Genomic DNA, 13710 nt, shown 5'->3' on the forward strand with positions numbered 1-13710 from the left:
TCCTATTTTTGCTGGGATAAATAAATCCGTTTCTAAACAAAATATGTACCACCTTTAGTGAAATTTTAAGCTTTTCTTGTTAAATATTTTGTTCTTACATGGAATTTGAAGTTGTCAATAACTACAAGCTCCTATGCGCACGCACGGCCGCACACCCTCAAAGACGGGCCTATGTAAGTGTACCTAGTAATTTAAATTAGTGTATTTAGCTAGCTAAAGGTATGTATATAGTAACTTAAAAGAGTGTATCTAACAAGCTATAGGTATGTATCTAGTAACTAGTAACTTAACGAGTGTATCTAAGTAGCCAAAGAAATGTATCTAGTAGCTTAAAACATTGTATCTAGCAAGCTATAGGTACATATCTAGTAACTTAAACGAGTATATCTAGAAACTTAATAAAATCAAACGAGATTATCAAGTATCCTAAATTTAGGACGGGAAAGGTTTAGATTGGATTAGGTGACCCACTACACGGGTTCACCTAATCATACCCTAAGCCCTTTCCCCAATTTTTTGGAACGAGAATGCAAACTAAAACTACAACTTAAAAAGATAGGGTCAACCCTTTTCGAGGCGGACGAGTATCCTTAAGGAGAAGTGTGTATCTAACAAGTTAAAGAAGTATATCTAGCTAACTAAAGATATGTATCTAGGTATATAAACGAGTGTATCTAGCTTGCTAAAAGTATATATCTAGCTAGTTAGAGATATGTATCTAGCAACTTAAACAAGTGTATGTAGCTAGCTAGAGGTATGTATCTAGCAACTTAAACAAGTGTATCTAGTATGCTAAAGGTTTGTATGTAGCAACTTATTGGGATGAAACGAGGAGGGCGGGTATCTTGATTTGCACCGAAAAAAGTTTAGGGTTGATCAGGCGGCCCGCGATAGGGTGAACCATTTCCAAGGGGGACGAGTATCCTTAAGTAGAGGTATGTAACTAGTAGCTTTAAAAAGTGTATCTAGCTAGCTAAATTTATGTATCTAACAACTTAAATGAGCGTATCTAGGTAGATAGAGGTTCGTATATATCAACTTAAACAAGTGTATCTAGCAACTTAATGAGAACAAATGCGAGGGACGAGTATCCTAAATTTAAGAAGGGTTGGTTTGTATTTGCCAATCGACATTATTTTTATTAGTATTCACCATTTAATTACTAGAAGCTAATACTTCCTTCTAGTCATTCATTTCTTCTCCTTTCCACTTTAATTTGTACAAGACAATAAATACATTAAAAAGCACCGTGAATACATTTTTTAGATATACATCAATTTTAGCTACCACATCGCACCACCGTAGGTCTGCAATTATCACATACTAGTATCAGTATGAAGGGACCACTTACGAACTAAAAACCGTACAAACTACCTGGATAAGAATACGGAGTACATACTACTACCCCGAGGTACACAATCTAATTTGCAATCTAATTTGTGTATCTGGAGCAATATACTAACGAATCTGAATTGATATTAAATGTATCCACATAGCAGAGTCTTACCACCCTTCACTGGCACCACACCTAGTCACCTACCACCAACAATGGTCGTATTCTGGCCTCATCATCATCAACAACCCACCCATCCACCACCATTACGTTGCCAATCATCGATCATGTGGCATCATTTCGACCATTCCAAAAATCCTAACTCATCAGATCTTTGACGTCATCCATCCCTTCCACCCATCCCTTTACATATCACCATTGACAACGACCCACCGCACTGCCGACGAATATTCCCGTCACCACTTTCTCCCTGCGCGGACACCACTCACCAAAGAACTAAGATACTGACCCTCACCCCATTTCACAACCACACCACTACGACTAACGCCACATGCCAACCGTCACCGCATGACTACCATGAAAACCGCTATGCCAAGCGCCCTCCTCTTTCCTCCATAACCCGAACTCGTTAAACATTAAATCACACCTAGTGCTATGCCGTTACTTTCCCAATACCTCGAGATGCTTCAAAGATGACTACAACAACAGACCTTCCTTGTTTTATGACTTTAATCACGGTTTTGTTCAATTGTCGAAACTTGAGCTATCAGTCGGCTTGTATCAATTTAATTCATAACATTAGGGATATGCTGTGTTTTATACATCACACTAGACAAGAATATTTAAGCGACCAATATTGCTTATGAGTATGAATTCTCGATGCACTCTCTTTTTACGTGAAGCAATAGCATATTGACAACCAAGGCTCCATCTCTTAGTCAGCTACTACATGAGTACAATTCCGATCATTGCATTTTACTTATTATAAAAATAAAAAAAGGCATCTTGCAAGGTAGATCACAGTAGATCTCATTTAAAAAAAAAATGTGATTCAAACATAAGATTTCTGAAAAACGAAGAAATTTAAAACACTAACCCCATTAAAGACATTGTTGCAAGATTTTATGACAAATAGATCCCATTTCGATCAAAGATGACTATAACCATCATTGTTGTGGTGGTGCGGCCAGAAGACCGACGACGAGGTTAATTAAGATAAATTGTAGAAAGAAAAGGAGAAAGTAGGGTCGGTGAAGATAGACTTGTGCGCAATCGCCGACCAATTTCTTGACGGAGCTCCGGCGACCTTAAGCTGGCGGCGAAAGGTAGTAGAGGATGAGGGTGAGGGAGGTCGATATTAGAAGGATTGGGTTTGGTGATAAGGTAAAGAGATAAAGGCTTAAATTTAAACCATTGATTTAATTTGACAGTTTGATCTAAGGGCTGAGATGCAAGTTCGTAAGTTCGCACCGAACTCTTAGTTCGTACAGGATCCCATTTATATATATATATATATATATATATATATATATATATATATATGTATATATACATACATATATAGAGAGAGAGAGAGGCGGGATCTCGTGAGTTTGGTTCTTACGGTGACTTTGCGCTTTGGAAAATCTCAGCCACTAGATCAAAGGAAACCAAGGGCTGAGATCAACTGACACGTCAGAAAAAAAAAAAGAAAAAGGAAATTAGGAAAAATACAAAAGCAGCTGAAAACAAAACTGACGACTCCATTCACATGATATTATTTCTCTCTCTACATCTCTCTTCAAAATCAAAACCTGAAAAAACACAGGGAATTGCAGGCAGACAAATCTTCTGATAAAAAACCTAATACGATTACCGAGATCAAGCTTCAAACGAATTACAGGTAAACGATTTTTCGAACTTAATGACGAATTCGTTGATTTTTATTAGATTGAATCATTGATTCACATGCATGTTTTCTAATTAAATCAAATTAATGTAAAATTCCCTGATTTTAAATGAATTGAATCGTTGATTTTACTATTTTCAGGTATAAAACATGGATAACGAGACTAATAACAATTCTAGCGAAGAAATCAACTCCACAGTAAATATGGAAGCAGATAATAATGATTCTTATCTGTTTCTCAGCTGTTGTTTATTATACTGTTATTGATTCTTATCTGTTTCTCTGCTGTTGATTCTTATAGTGATGATACTTATTCAATCAATAGAGTATATTGATTCTTATCTGTTTCTCAGCTGTTATTCTGATATTATTGTATTGTATGGCTTGTATTAGAGTAACAGAAGAGTACTGTTATTCTGATATTATTGTACTATTATTTTAACAGTAGAGTTACATGATGATATTATTGTACTGTTATTCTGATATTATTGTACTATTATTGTGATATTATTGTGCAGTCGCATGGAAATATATGGCTTATAAGACAGTAGCATAAGAATAACATATTTAGTATTATTGTTATGTTATTGATTGTCGTATGTTTCCCAGCTGCTGTTATTATATTGTTATTGTCATATTACTACAATGTTGATCATTCCCCCATGCTACTGTTATTGTGATATTATTGTCATTTTATTGTCCTCTGACTGAACTAATTATAATCATTTGCTGTCCCAGATGTTTCTACTGTCTCTATTGTTGGGGAAAATGCAATTGTACCTATTGGTGATTCTTCAAATAATAATATATTCACCAGCCCAACTTGTTCAGAGGAAGAAGACGATAAGTTTGTTCCAACTCTTCATTACAGCAGTACACCCGGGGGTACTGAATAGTGGGTAAGAACTGTTGAGAGTGATTTTACGCCTAAGCGTGGCATGTTCTTTCTTACCTTGGTGGATGGAATACAGTTCTATAACATATATGAATTGACTTGTGGATTTGATGTGAGAAAGTACACAAATGCGAAAGTAAAGGGGGGCGTCAACGTAAAATTAGTAGTCTAGAACAGACAGGGGTATAGAGATATGAAAAGGAAACTGCGTCTTGAACCAAACAATCAGGAAGCTGGTAATTCGAGTACAACAGAGAAGAAAGAGCGAAAAACTAGACAAGCAAAGAAGCATGCTCTGACAAGGTGTGGCTGCAAGGCAAACATGAGGTTAAGAACCTGTCCATAAACAGACGATAGACCGGCTGGATATATTGTAGACGACTTTATAGACGTTCACAATCACTCTCTTTGATTACATTAAGAGGGCAATTATTGATCATACTAAGCTAAACATAGGTCCAACATTAAGCTTCCGAATTTTCAAGGAATACTCAAATGGTTATCAGAATATCGGTGCCTCTTTGCTAGACTTCAAAAACTTCAAACGAAATGTGAAGTGTTACATTGGGGATAAAGATGCCAAAATGTTCATTGGGCATTTGAAAATGCTTGCTGAAACAAAGGGGTTCTATTTTGCTTATGACGAGGATGAGAACAAATGTTTGGCAAAGGTTTTCTGGGTTGATAAGGAAGGCATAAACAACTACAAATTATATGGAGACACGATCTCGTTTGACCCTACTTATGGGACAAACAAATATTTCATGGTGTTTATTCCCTTCATGGGAGTAGACCACAATAAGAAAACAGGCACTTTTGTGGCTCGATTACTTGAATTTGAGAGTCAGGAATCATTTGAATGGATGTTTACAAAATTTTTGGAAGCAATGGCGCAGCAGCAACCTCAGTGTATAATAACAGACCAATGCCCTGGAGTTAAAAAGGCATGCCCAAACGTTTTAATGAATTTTGTGCACAAGTACTGCATGTGGCATATCATGTAGAAAGTGTCTGAGAAGGTGGGAAGAGCAATCTGCAATGACACGGATTTTATGACAGACATAAATGTTGTTATTTGGGATGTTGACTCTGAACTAGAAGAATTTGAACAAATCTGGCAAACCGTTATTGAAGCACATGGTATACAAAACAACCGCTGGTTGAAGTACGTATTCTCAATCAGACAAAAATGGATACCGACTTACTTTCGCGATCTGCCTCTAGGTTGTTTGTTGAGGACAACCCAGAGATCTGAAAGTCCAAACAGCTATTTCAAACGGTTTGAAAGCCACTTTGGAACCCTTGCTGAGTTCTGGATGAGGTACAATTCTGCAATAGAACAACAAAGGCATTTACAAAGGCGGATGGACACTGCCAACGAGCATAGTATGCTCGAGAAAGTAGGACCAATGAAGGTAGAGATGCATGCGTCACTTGTGTACACACATCCTATCTATACAGACTTTCAGAAGGAAGTCAAACATGTGATATGTAGCATGGGGGTCGGGGGTTTGACAACATTAGGGATAGTGGAGTACCTTGATTTACACTTGTACTATATTAAAGTTACACTCATTATTTATTTAAAATTACACTCATTTTTCAGATTTACACTTGTATTATATTAAAGTTACACTCATTTTCAGATTTACACTTGCACTCGTATTTTATTAAATTTACACTCATATTTCTTTAAATTTACACTCGTATTTCTTTACAGTTACACTCGCATTTATTTACAGTTACACTCGTCAAATATCTCATTTTTTGTTTTTTTTTTCAGATCTACTATAGATCTTTTTGTGGGTATGAGTTGGTGGTGGAGGACGACGTTGGTGGTGTTTGTTGGTGGTCGGACTAAAGTTTTACTCGTAAATGACCAAAGTTACACTCACAAAGGACCAAAGTTACACTCGAAGGACCAAAGTTACACTTTTAAAGCATTAAAGTTACACTCGTAAACCTTCAAATTTACACTCATAGACCTTTAAATTTACATTTAAAATATTACATTTACACTCGTAAAGCATCAAATTTACACTCGTAACATATTAAGATTTTATAAATTCAAATTTCTATATAGAAAATTGCCTAAAAAATAAAATTTATACTCTTAAAATATTACATTTACACTCGTAAAACATCAAAGTTACACTCGTAAAATGTTAAAATTATATAAATTCAAAATTTCCCTCATAAGAATAAAAAAATCAAAATTACACTCTTAAAATATTACATTTACACTCGTAAAACATCAAATTTAAACTCGTAAAATGTAAAAATTATATAAATTCAAAATTTCCGTCATAAAAAAAATCAAAATTACACTCATAACTGGTTACATTTACACTCGTAAAATGTCAAAATTGTATAAATTCAATTTTTTCGGATACAAAAACCTCCATAAAATCTTTCACAAAAAAAATCAAAATTTCCGTCACAAAAAAAAAAAAAAAACAAAGTTACACTCAAAAAACTCATAAAACATTACATTTACACTCATAAAATCTAAAACTCAAAACTGATTAATTAGGGGCTAGAGAGAGAAAGGAAATTTAATTAGTGTATAGAAAATTGATTAGTGATAAAAAATTTTTATTTACAATCTCAACCATCCATTTCAATCCAACCGTCCACATTTTTTTCCTCTTCTTTTTAATAGTCTTTAATCAATTTTCTCTCCATCCATCTCAACCATCCATTGAGTCCATCCAATGGCCCTTAGAGGGACTTAGGGACTTAATGGAAGAGGTGGACTCATTAGAACTCCTATATATATATATATATATATATATATATATATATATATATATATATATATATATATATATATATATATATATACGATAATGAACACCCAGGGCATTGGGTACACAAAGTGTTAGAATATTACACATCAAACATTCAAACCTAGACAAAAACGTAAGTGTAAAAGTTTATACTGCTATGTGATTTTCTTCCTTTTTAATCAACCCTAGCAATCTACTCCAACCAGGAAACTACCCATGCCACCACCACTCTCAACCACCAAAATCTCACAGCCCTAATAAGCACTTTTCGACGACCTCCGACATCCCCTTGCTTTACAACGACATTTATCCCCAATCACCCAAATCTCCACGCAAAACTAGGACCTTACACCTCCAACCACCGATCAATAACTACGACAACCACCGCCGGACCACCTTATAATAATGTCGCCTCCTTCTTCCATACCCAATAATTTACCCTGAAAAGGAAAAGGGTGTAGGGTTTGATTTCTGGGCACCTTACAGGTGACTCCGTCGGCTTCGTTGCCCGATCCCGAATCAATAGACACCCTAAGAAAGGAATGGTGAACCCTTTCCGGGAATAATTTTAAAAGAGGACTATAGTGGTGGTTGGGAAGGGAAGTTGCAGAGATTAGTGTCGAAATTAGATAATAAGAGGAACTAACTAACAACATAGCCATTTTTTATAGAGGATGTATTCTCGCGATTCAAAATTCAATCAAGAAATTGACGGAGGTTCATTGTGTATGAAGAGAAAAAACATTCAAGTATCATGAAGATTTGTCAAATTTATAAGAAGCTATTAAAAAAGCTGTGACAAAATGATCGAGAATTAATTAAAGGATTCAGTTGAGACTTGAGAAGGAAAGAGAGCTTAAGCCACGTGAATTGCGGCTCTATGTTGGGACAACACAAACATAGGGGTAAATTTGTAAATTGCAAGGACTAAACAAGCGCTCTAGGGGCACCCTTTATCATTTGCATATATATATATATATATATATATATAGTGCCAAGTTCTCCTAAGTCCTTAATATCTTTTTAGTCCCTAAGTCTTTATTAGGGCCATTGGATTAGGAGAATGGAGAGTGGAGATTTGCCTACTTTAATCCCACTATAGGTGTGAAAAAAAAGGAAATAGGTTGAGGAGGAGAGAGGATGTGTGTGTCAGTTTTATTGCCTATTACCCACTGTGCACACACAAACACATGCATAATCATTCAACAACCTTCCTCAACACAATTCTAAACAAACTCCACCAAAACACAATTTGAAAAAAAACTCATCTTCCTGGCGATAATTTACAGCAAATCCTACTTTCTTCATTTATCATCAACATTTAACATCTTCCTTTATCAGCTTCCTTTATCATCTTCCGTTGTTATCCTCCATTCTCAGAAACAAACACCAAGACCAACGTCCAACGTCAAAAATGACGGATTTGCAAATGATTCCATTTGGCCATGGTAATTTTTGGATTGTTTATTTATTTCCTTCATTCAAAGTTAGGTTATATATCTTTTTTTATCAAAACATTAGGTTAAATGTGAACAGTTGCTTAAATATGAGGAGGAAGTGTATTTTAGGTTATTTTTGAAGCTTAAATATGAACTCTGTGAATAAGAAGTTAAACTTCTCGACGTTGGAGTTATTTATCTGGTAGAGTTCAACATCATATTTCAGTCTATTATTTGTAACAGTGATAAATAGTTTCTGCAACGTGACTGTAAGAAGGCGAATAAAGTAATTTCAGGATTAACAAAACTGTAATTACAATGGTCGTAAATGTAATTTTAACTACAAATGGTGTGATTTTAAGCAACAAAAGTATTATTGTAATTATTATGGTAGATTTGAAATTCAAAAGTCTAATATTTGTACCTTTAATGAAAATTGTAAAAATTGTAATTATAATAGATAAAAGTGTAATTTTAACAGCTAAAATTGTTATTATAACAGACAAAAGTTCTAAATTTGTAAACAGTAATTCTAATAGGAAAACGTATAATTTTAACAGAGAAACGTGTAATTGTGACCAGTAAAAGTGTTATTGTAACAGACAAAATCTGTAAGTTTTTAAACTGTAATTCTAATAATAACAAGTATAATTGAAACAGACAAAAGTGTAATTTTAACAACCAAAGGGTTTATTGTAACAGAAAAGCTGTAAAATTTTTAACTGTAATTGTAATAGTAGAATATATAATTCTAACAGACAAAAGTGTAATGATAACAACAAAAAGTGTAATTTTAAGGAATATATAATTTTAACAAATATATGGGTTACTTTAAGTTGTTATGAAAACAATTGATAATAATGACACTATTGTCAGATAATATTGAGCACAATGGAAAACGAAAGCCGAACGAGGAAGAATTTTGCAAAGACGTTGAAGCTAAGTTCACCTCCTATGTTGGTCAGGAATTTCTGGAAATAGAGGAAGCAGTGACATTTTATAGAATTTATGCTGTTGCTTGTGGTTTTGATGTGCGTAAGTACACGACGAAGAGATGGCGTGAAGGGGAAATAAAATCTAAACTGTTGGTTTGCAACCGGGAGGGGTTCAAACATAAGGGACAATTGGAGTGTAGTGGTGGCCAGGACTCAGGTAGGAGACACAAAGTCAGGCACGTTGGCTGCAAAGCGAGGATTAGGCTATTCATGATGAATGGGGAATTAAGAATTAACAGATTCGACAGTGGCCACAACCATGAACTCGTATCAGTCAGAGATAGGGAGTTTCAAAAGTTGGCATGCAACATAACAGACTATCACAAAATGATAATCCTTTATAATTCAAGGGTGAGTTGATTAAAATTACACTTTTCTTGATTAAAATTACATTTGTTTATGTTATAATTTCACTTTATTTTGTTAGAATTGCACTTTTGTCTACTAAAATTACACTTTTTTGCTACTACAATTACATTTTTTCTTGTTAAAACAACACTTTTCTTTTTTGAACTTATACTTTTGTATCTGTTTTAATTACGTTTTTGTTGATTAAAATACATACATCTAACATATTGTCAATAATCAACAGTTGAAGATAGGAGCAACGAACACTTACAAAATTTTAAAGGAACATGTTAATGGGTTTGAAAACATCGGAGCTAGTTTGAATGATTTTAAGAACTTTCACAGAGATGTGAAATGCTACATTCATGAACGGGACGGTCAGATGTTCGTGGACCACTTTAAGTAATTGGCTGTTAATAGACCAGGGTTCTTCTTTGACTATGATGTTGATTCTGACGGTAGCCTTAGTAAAGCTATATGGGCTGACGGAATCGCTAGAAGGAACTACTCAGTTTTTGGGGATGCAGTGTCATTTGATCCGACGTATTCCACCAATAAGTATGACATGTCCTTCACACCATTCACCGAGGTTGATAACCATAAACGATCAGTCACTTTTTGTGGAGCGCTTGTTGCTCATGAAGATGCAGACTCGTTTAAATGGGTTTTCACCCGTTTTCTGGCTGCGATGGGTGGCAAGGAGCCTAAGTATATTATCACCGATCAGGATCCTGGAATTCTTAAAGCGGTGCCATTAGTGTTCAAGACAGCGCGCCACCGGTATTTTATGTGGCATATCATGAACAAGGTGCCAAGCAAGTATGGAGTGACGAGAGACGATTATTGAGTCTTTTTAAAGAAACTGAATTCCATAATATGGGATGAAGACATTGAAGCAGCAGAGTTCGATGCAAAATGGGAAGAAATTGGTAGGGAACACAATGTTAATAACATTGACTGGTTCCAAGAAATGTACGCTAAAAGGAAGCAGTGGGTTATGGCTCATTGTAGGGACCTAGATATGGGGGGTGTTATGAGGACAACCCAAAAATCAGAGTGCGAAAATAGTTTTTTTAAGAGATTTGAGAGTAAGTCGGGAACAATAGTTGAGTTTTCGATGCGTTTTGACAGCGCGATGGACCAGCAAAGACATACACAGAAACAGATTGGCAACTGTAACAGACACACTTTCCCTGTAATATCAACGCATCTAGCTATCGAAGTGCATGGGGCGCAAGTTTACACTCATAAAGTATTCGAAGAATTTCAAGAAGAGGCCAAGTGCTCAATCGGTACTTGTAAAAGCAGTGGATTTACTGAGTGTGGCTCTTTTGAGGTGACCACTGTAAGAGATGCAAACAGGGACAGAAATTATGAGGTCACATATTGCCCAGGTATCATTCTGTAGCATTTATTTGTTAAAATGATACTTTTATCCGTTAAAATTATACTTTTGTTGATTAAAATTACACTTAGGGTTGTTAAAATTATACTTTGGGTTGTTAAAATTATACTTTGGGTTGTTAAATTTATACTTTGGGTTGTTAAAATTATACTTTTATCCGTTAAAATTACACTTTTGTTGATTAAAATTACACTTTGAGTTGTTAAAATTACAAATTAGGTTGTTAAAATTATACTTTGGGTTGTTAAAATAATACTTTTATCCGTTATAATCACACTTTTGTTGATTAAAATTACACTTTTGTGTATTACAGTCACACTTTCTTCTGACTGATTTAACTAACATATTAATCTATATTGTGAACTAGATACATTGAAAGCCACTTGTAGCTGCAGAATGCTTGAGAGGAAAGGCATTCTTTGCCGGCATGTCATATGGATTTACTCATCAAACGGAGTGAAGATTATTCCAGAACAATGTGTTGTTAAAAGATGGTGTAAAGATGCAAGGTTAGCTAAAATGTTCGATTGTAATGGTGAAGCAACTGAGGACGTTGATATAATAGATGGAAAATAGATTGCGATGTCAGTAATGTGGTCAGAGATTCATCAGACAGGTTGTATGCTCATGGGCAAATTGAAGAATGATGTCGACAACTTTTCTAGTCTAATTAGACAGTTTAAGGAGAAACTTTCACCATTAGGATCACCATTGAACAAACAACAACAGTTGAAGAAAATTCTTGGTTGTTCTCCTAGTCAGGAGATAACCATTTTGCCGCCCATGAAATCCAAGAACAAGGGAAGCGGAAAGAGAATGTTGTCGATGAAGGAAAAAGCAGTTGCTTTGGCAAGGAAGCCAAAGCGTATGTGTAAAAATTGCAAGCGATTAGCTAACCATGACAAAAGGAACTGCCCTAATCCTTTCGCAGAGCACCCACCGTTGTCGCAATCGTCAGGACACTCGTCGGAAGAAGAAGAAGAAGAAGAAGAAAGAAGAAGAAGAAGAAGAAGAAGAAGAAGAAGAAGAAGAAGAAGAAGAAGAAGAAGAAGAAGAAGAAGAAGAAGACGAAGAAGAAGGCATCTTAGAATAATCAATATAATACCTAAGAAGTAGTACATTTTTTTGGGGATGTCTACACAAAATACGAGGTACGACATGATGTTTCGTATTGTGTTTAGACATCAAACTGCCAGGAAGGCACCTGTTCGCCGTGGGTATTACAATGTATTTTGTTGAAGTATTTTTAATTGCACAAAACAGTTATAATGTGTAACACCAGAACGTTGAATTTTTCACTGTTAACTATTATGACAATTTATGTTCTTACAATTACAGATATCTAGGAAATAAAATTGCAATGGCCTCATTTCTGCTTAGGGAAGGATTGTTATGATCAGAATTACACTTAAACTCATTATAATTACAGAGTATGCAATTTCAGTTACACTTCATCTATAGTAAAGCCTTATAACATAGTTAGGTAAAAGAACATAAATATTATTGCACCATCTATTAACAACATAACTATATTTTTATAAATAAAACACCTAAAATGACACTTTTGCATTTTAAAATTACATTTATATTTTGTGTAATGCAAGGTCTATCTGTCACTGCTATGGCCGGTTAGAATTACACTTCTGCCTGTTAGAATTACACTTTTGCGTACTATAGTCACACTTTCTTCTGACTGATTTAACTAACATATTACTCTATATTGTTGAACTAGATACATTGAAAACCACTTGTAGCTGCAGAATGCTTCAGAGGAAATGCATTCTTTTCCGGCATGTCATATGGATTAACATAAAACACCTTGTCTTATAGAATGTTGAAAGATTGTTTACACAAAAACTAACTGTCTAGATTAAGGTTGCTAACATCTAAAAATAATACAAAGTATGAAATAAGTGTTTACATAGCCGAGGCAATATTCCCACAAAAACTTAACTCCTAGATTAAGGTTGTTATTTTTTCACATTGGCACGGGGTAGTCTATGCTTCTGTTGTAATATCTTCCACAGTTTGTCCTTCGTGCTAACAAAAGCTTTGACCTTCTCGAGCACACCTTCGCGCAAAACGTTCATGTCTGCTAGAACGAGGGTAGCTAGAAGCTGGATCACCAAATAGCGCCTTGATTTCTTCTTCTCAAAGTCTTCATGCTGAAAAGGAAGACCCTCGTATAAGAGCATAGCCATCATGGTGAACAGACTCGACTCTGGTTGGTTGAGAGTAGGTGACATCCCGCTGAAAGGTATCTGGCGTAATGCATAATTAGGAATTTCCCGTGCTCTAGTGTTCTTCTTTTCCTTATCCCGTGATTCTAAATAATCACTCACTGCGCTAGCCTGCATATGTACAAAATTACCTCAAAAAACTGATTGGAAAAAAATATATAGCATTTGGAAGAAAGGGATGGACGATAACTTACAATTAAACGCGCTGCTTTTCCAAACTGCGACTTTTGCAAATCAGTATGCCTTTGCCCGTCCAGCAAGTCGACTGAATTTGATTTGTGATTGATACATATGCATGCGAAATGGTCGTCAATGCAGAACGGGACAAATAGCAAGCCTGTTTTCAAGTTGACGGTTTGCTCACTGTCAACGATGAAGGTGTCCCAGAGCTGGTACAAGTTGTCATAGTTGTTGTCT

Source organism: Silene latifolia, chromosome Y, assembly GCF_048544455.1.
Source record: "Silene latifolia isolate original U9 population chromosome Y, ASM4854445v1, whole genome shotgun sequence".
In the NCBI taxonomy this organism is placed as follows: Eukaryota; Viridiplantae; Streptophyta; class Magnoliopsida; order Caryophyllales; family Caryophyllaceae; genus Silene; species Silene latifolia.